This window comes from Montipora capricornis, chromosome 3 (assembly GCF_036669925.1).
Source record: "Montipora capricornis isolate CH-2021 chromosome 3, ASM3666992v2, whole genome shotgun sequence".
Lineage (NCBI taxonomy): Eukaryota > Metazoa > Cnidaria > Anthozoa > Scleractinia > Acroporidae > Montipora > Montipora capricornis.
Window position 1 is genome coordinate 17999102 of NC_090885.1, and position 7500 is coordinate 18006601.

A 7500-nucleotide genomic window follows, 5' to 3' on the forward strand; every position below is an offset into this window, starting at 1 on the left:
CAGCTGTACCGTAGCGTCTTTACTCATCCCTAACCGTACTTTAGCGTCCTTACGCATCCCTAGCCGTACTTTAGCGTCCTTCTTCATCCCTAGCTGTAATTTAGTGTCCTTAGTCATCCCTAGCCGTACTTTAGCGTCCTTCCTCAGTCATCCTTAGCTATATTTTAAAGTCCATATTCATCCCTAGCAGTACTTAATCGTCCTAACGTATCCCTAGCCGTGCTTTTAGCGTCCTTAGTCATCCCAAGCCGTACTTATCCGTCCTTACTTATCCCTAGCCGTGCTTTGGCGTCCTTAGTCATCCCAAGCTGTACTTAAACGTCCTTACTCATCCCTACGTAGCTGTACTTAGCGTACGTACTCATCCCTAGCTGTACTTTAACGTCCGTACTCATCCCTAGCTATGCGTTACCGTCCTTACTCGTCCGCAGCTGTACTTTAGCGTCTTCACTCATCGCTAGCTGTACTTTAGCGTCCTTACGTATCCCTAGCCGTACTTTAGCGTCCTTCTTCATCCCTCGGCTGGACTTAAGGGTCCTTACTCATCCCTAGCTATACTTTACCGTCCCAGTTAATCATCCGCACTGCTGTACTTTACCGTCCTTACTCATCCCTGGACGGACTTTAGCGTCCGGCCTTACTTATCCTTAGCTGTACTTTAGCGTCCTTAATTAGTCATATCCCTTGCTATACTTTAGCCGGCTCCTTATTCATCCTTCAGCATGCTTAGTTACCCTTAATAAGTTCTTTAGCATCAGTTGTACTTTGGCGTCCTAAATTGTTCTTAGCCGTACCGCAAACCGAAATCAGTTAGCCTTACTGCTAATCTCTTTTCTGCATGTCGTACTTTAGGGTCGTTACTGATTGAAAGGAGATACTAATACGTAAAAAGTACAACAATTACTGAACCTTGCAGAAGGGAGCTCTTCGTTAAATGTTCCATTCTCGTAACACAGCTCATTGCGTTCTTTTCTTTGCTAACTTCACCGAGCTCTGCGCATCACTGTTTGACTTTAAATCAAATGTTACTAGTGCTAACCACCGTTCTTCACCTAACATTTCCAACAATATTAGCGTGCTCAGTGTAGATCCATTACCATTGTCTTCTCCATCAGAAGTTATGTTGAAAAGAATTGCTCGGTCATTAATTTCATAATGTCAACTCATATGTCAATGGGTCAGACTGTTAATGACCGGTGCATAAAGGCCGTCACTGTTCATAAGTGGGATGTCCGCAATGCGTTCAAATCCCATACCAATTCTAGAACTTTTTAGGAAGAGCTACCCACAATGTGTCAAGAAATTGTGAAAGTTATTGATCAGTGACATTGAATCTTTTCCTTCTGGTTAAGTCTTTCGAATAGATCTTGTTGTTGCAGTTTTTGGCTTTTGGCTTTTGGGAAGCTTTTACATAGAGTTGAAAAGTCCAAAGTAATAACAGTTGTTGATTTTTCTACGTACAACGTAGCTTCTGATGGAGAAGACAATGGTAATGGATCTACACTGAGCACGCTAATATTGTTGGACGCTAAGGTCCGGCCAGGGATGAGTTTATAAGGACGGTAAAGTAAAACTGCGGATGAGTAAGGACGGTAAAGTACAGCTAGGGATGGGTAAGGACGCTAAAGTACACCTGCGCATGGGTAAGGACGGTAAAGTATAGCTAGGGATGAGTAAGGACGGTAAAGTACAGCTAGAGATGAGTGAGGACGCTAAAGTACAGCTAGGGATGTGTAAGGAAGCTAAAGTACACCTGCGGATGAGTAAGGACGGTAAAGTATAGCTAGGGATGAGTACGGACTCCAAAATACAGCTAGGGATGAAGAAGGACGATAAAGTACGGCTAGAGATGATCAAGGACGCTAAAGTATAGCAAGGGATGAGTAAGACGAATTTGACTTGCTTTTTGTCCATCTTAACTCTGTATTCGATTAAAACCTGTCCCAATCTTTAGTTTACTTTCATGGTTTTGCACGAAAAAACCCATCATCTGCGCAGATTATAATTATATGAAAACCGCTGCGTTTCGCTACGAAGCCGTGTGCTATGATTTTTTGTTACGTGACGACTAGCCTCGGAATGACCGCGTGTATCGTGATCCAACTCACCCCCGTATGTAAGTCGCCCCTATACGTAAAGTAACGTTACCATCCCCGGTGACGCGTCACGCATCATAATAATAATAACAATTACCAATGAGTTAGCCGAGTGAAGAAACGAGGCTGACCAGGTGGCAGCCTTTAATAGAGCCGAAGCGCGAGAGTGTTGTGTATGCAGAAAAAAATTCGGTCGCTCCAGAAAAAATGGAATAGGCCACCTTCGAAAATATCATAATATATACTTAAAAATATGGTCCCGAGGGAAACAGTTAGTTTTGTTTCTAACATGGGTAAGATCTCAGGACCGAATCGATCCGTTAAAATCACTGACCACTTTACATGCATGTCTGCAAATGTCATCTATTGCAGAACCTGCACACTATGTAAGAAGACCTACATAGGCGAAACAGGGACAAGATTGGCGGAACGCTTTCGCGAACACCTAAGAAATGTAGAAGAAACGACACAGATGCATCAAAATGCGCCTCATTTTAATCTTCCTAAATCACTCCCAACACAATATGACAATATGACTGTTGCTTGTAATCTCGCAATCTGATTGGCTAATTTTCCGTTGTCGATAAGAGTCTAGACAATGCTGTACGTGTCATGCTCGCGTCAATTTGGCACGCTATGTAATAGCCAATCCGGAACGCCCATTTTGGTAAATAAACCAATCATATTGCGAGAAAGTTATTGAACACTGTGATGATGAATAGCATTGTCGATAAGAGTACAGATAACGCTGAACCACTTTCGATTTGTTAAATTATATTGATAGTCTCGTTTGCACTAGCGACAGCTACTAGTAATCATAATAATAATAATAATAATAATAATAAAATTAACAACTTTATTTAAGTGTCAATGGATTTAGCACAAGAGGACTAATTGGTGACACTGACGATAATTAACTCAAATCAAATCAAATATTGTTTTTTGTGCACGCACGTTGCAATATATATATGATGTTTGCAAGCTGAGGTCTTGAAAATGCTGTCCGAGGCCGCAGGCCGAGGGCAGCTTTTTCAAGACCGAGGTCATAGTTTTTCGCCATAAGGACCGACCCTTAGCTGGTAAATAACATATTTTTTTTCCTCTCTCTTTCTCTCCCGTCCTCTCTGAAATCACTTACTTAAATGTTGACTCGCTCCGCGCTTGATAGCGAATGCAGTATTAAGTGACTTACAAACTGAACGTTTCAAAGAGAAATATTTTTATTTTAATCATAAACATTACAATTTTCTCAAATTTGATTGGTGCATTAACTACTTTATTTTTCACTAGTAATTGTGTAGGGTTGAAATCGGACAGTGAAATCGGACAGTTGGCTGTAATCGGATACCTGAAATCGGACAGTTACATCAGCCAATCATAGTAAGTGCACTCAGCTCAATCGATCAATCACAGAATTTATCCCAATAACCATAGCAAGAACCACTTACCCTACCAAACTGGGGATTTTCCAAAATTGGGAAAAATGGAAATGCCAACTGTCGGGATTTCCATGAATCCCGCCTGGCCTGTGACAAGACGATCGCTAGAAATCATCGCGCAGTAGAATGTAACACGTGCCATCGAAGACTACACATAAAATGTGGCAAGATAAAACCCCTCGAGTTTGACCGAATTAAGGCACAAACGACCAACACATGGCTTTGTGATACATATTTATGGTCGCAATTACCGTTCCACTATTACTGTCAATCATCTGATTTCAAGTATCGGACTTGGAGAGGATTTCAAACCCTGATCTATCAACTGAAGTGATATTCCAGACACGTTTGACTCCGACTATTACCATATGTGCGACAACACATATCTCGAGACATTAAGAAAGTCTTCAAGAGAAGACGTTCTTCTCTGCCATTTAAACATCAACAGCCTTCAAAATAAATTCGAAGAGCTTTCTGAAATTATCCAAAGACTCAACATTCACGCCATGTTTGTGAGCGAAACTAAGATCGACTCACCGTACCCAAACAATCAATTTACCATCCCAGGCTATTCTTTATATCGGAATGATCGGAAGAAAGGTGGAGGAGGAGTAATGATTTTAATATCAAACTCACTCACAAACAAAAGAATTGCTATTAAGAAGAATTATAAGACCTTAGAACCAATTGCGGTCGAAGTCACTATAGGATTAATGAACATGCTTATGTTATGCATCTATCGTTCGCCAAAAAGGTTATGTGGTGAATATCAACTTTCTCTGGAAAATGAACTTCGGTGATTCAAATCTGAACAGGCTGAGACCAAAAACGCCAGAAGGAAAGCTCTAATGTGATCTTGAAATCGAACAGCGTCTAGAGTGTACGATAACAAAACCAACAAGAATAGAAACAAAAACAACTAGAACCCTAATTGACGTGCTGCTAACCAATCGAACAGAACTCTTTCAATGCTGTGATAACTATGACCCATCTCTAAGCGACCATGCGCTGATCTATGGAATTCTCAAAGAAAAAGTCAACTTGAATAAACCTAAGATCAAAAATTTCAGGACCTATAAGAACTTTCAACACGAAGAATTTAAAAAGCACTTGGCTGTTACACCTTGGCACATTGGGGAAATTTTTAAGAGATTAATATTGACGACCAGGTGTATTTCTGGAACGCACTTATGAATGACATTCTTGATGAGGTAGCACCTGTAAAAAGAAATAAGGACTCGAGACAAAGATGTGCCGTGCATGACATCACAATGGAAAAGTGCAATCAGAGCCCAGTGGAAAGCCACAATAAAATACCTTAAAAACAAAACAAAGGAGAATTGGAAACTCAAACGTAAGGCGAGAAATGAAGCAACAAGGCAGAGAAAAATTGCAATCAAGGAATACTGGAGAAAAAAGTCTGAAGACCTGAAAATGAGACCAAAGGAGTTTTTTAATACTTTTAGGCCTTGCCTAGACAAAAAGGACCATACGCACAATACTGAAATCCATCTGAACGACAACGGGTCAATTGTCAGAAATCAATGCGAAGTTGCCGAAAAACTAGCTGACTATTTTTCCACAATCGCTGAAGGAATCGGAGGTAAAAGCGCCGAACTTCGATCAATGGAGGACTTTGAATACCATCCCTGTGTTCAGAACATAATGGCGGAAACTACAAATCTAACGCACAAGGCATTGAAGTAAAGCCTGTCACACAAATACAAGTTAAAGATTCCTTAGAGTCGCTTAACATCAACAAAGCCACCGGCTGCGATGGTATTCCGGGGAAAGTACTTAAAATTGCAGCAAAGGAGCTCGCAACGCCACTTATGACCCTCTTCAACTCTTGTATAAACAATAGAGCATGGCCAAGCGAATGGAAGTGTGGATAATGGGCACCTATATTTAAAAAGAACGACAGACATTTATTTATTTATAAGGAAAACTACAGACCTATCACTGTCTTCTTACCCTGTGTCAGTAAGGTTTTTGAGCAGCTCGTCGGCAAGCAAATCACAGCTGGGTTCGACCAACACTTATGTTTTAACTCATCGGGCTACCGCAACCAAGTGGTACGACTGCTATCTGGTAACCTTAAAAAGTACCAATTCGCAATAATCATAACCATGAAAATAACATCGAAGAATGCGCAATCTTCGTAAACAAAGAGAAACTGATCAACTTCTCGGAGTCACGATAGACTCAAAATTGAACTTTAATAATCACATAAGCATTATTTGCAAAAAAAAACAAGTCAAAGGATTGGTGAGCTTATAAGACTCCGCAACTTGATTCCAACAGACGCAAACTACGACTTTTTAAAGCAGCCATTCTACGATATCTAACCTACTGCCATCTTATATGGCATTTTCGTAAATCTAGTGATAGTCGCAGATTGGAGAGTACAAGAAAGAGGCCTAAGGGCTATTTACAAAGACAAACACTCCACCTATGAACGTTTGCGGCAGAAAGCTAAGTTGCCTACGTTACTAAATAGACGTCTACGAGACATATGCATTTTGATGTACAAAGTCAAACACAACCTACTTGATCAAGTCCTTTGAATATTTGTAACAACTATCAGGAGCATAACTCTTCCTATAATTTAAGACAGTCCGACTTTTCAGTTCCCAGGTATAACACAGTAACTTATGGCAAACATTCATTGCGCTATTTAGGACCCACATTATATTATAGAGCAAACTGACAACTGCAGACAGATCAGTTACTTCGTTAGCCAGTTTTAAAAACCGTGTACGTAAGCGTGACCTTAGCTCTCTGTTAGACGATGGCTGTAGGGGCTGTGCTCATTGTAATCCTTAATTGACTTCTTCAATTCTTATTTCATAGTTTTTTTTTTCATATATGTATATATGACTTAATTTTAGAATTTAGTGGATAGTATTTCTTTGTAAATAATGTATTATTATTTGTGTCCCCACATTAGTATGGAATATCTCCCAAACTAGAAGGTTCTGACATGATAATAAAGTTTCTACTACTTACAGAATCAAGATGTGTTACCCACATTTCAACGTCTTCAGTACTCAGAAGGGTTAATTTTCTTTGCAAGTTCAGAGAGGCCCTAAAATACTGCTTCAAGTGCTCATCTCTAGCTCTTTGTTTCTGGAAAAGTCTCATGCTGTCAGAGAGACTTGTAATATCTTCTGTAAGTTCTTCAATCCTTTTTGTACGTGATTCCTCAGTCAGTTTTGGTTTCTTAGCACCTTTCTTAGTTTCTTCCATTGATTCTGAGGCAAACACTTTGGACCTTGACCTCTTCTTGCTATAGCCATACCCTTCTTTATCCAGTTTTTGTCTGGATAAAGTAATAAGTTCCTGTTTCTTGTGACATAACGTTGACTTTTCCATGCATAGTTCTAATGCAGCTTTGTTCATTTTTCTGTGATAATTTTGGGAACCATTGCTATAAATCACACTTTTTCTCTTGATTTCCTCAAAGTCCATTTGAACTGATACAGTTTTTGATTCATCTGACTTTAAGTCAACCTAAAGCAAAACATATAGACCCAAAATAAATCCCAAAACTTGATATAAGCAATTGTAAGTACTGCATATTGTATACCCCATTCTAGCAGGGATGACACCGATGAGTTAGTAAATTATGTTAATTTTGTTGGAAAATTAAAGCTTTAGAGTGAAAATTTACCCATAAAATTGATATAGGTACCATCACTATCACTCAGTGTGAAATAAATAAAATAAAATAAAATATCATGCAGGTTGTCCTGGAATTTAGTGTGAAAACTTCAATTCTTACCTCTAGAACTGGTCCAACTGAAACTTATCCTTCTTTAACCAGTAAGGTTGTTTGATGCCCTTTTTGGACCTCAGAATGGACCTGATCTGTACAGTCATAAAAGTTTGTAAGTTAATATCTGAAGAATTTTTTTCACAAGCAAGTTTCTCTTAACGTGCTGCATTAAAATACACATCTTAAC

General features: G+C 39.5%; 1 pseudogene; it reads left to right on the forward strand.

The window, feature by feature from the left end:
* Nucleotides 1-3903: 3903 nt before the first annotated feature.
* LOC138039909 (uncharacterized) lies at nt 3904-5362 on the forward strand (annotated as a pseudogene).
* Nucleotides 5363-7500: the final 2138 nt, after the last annotated feature.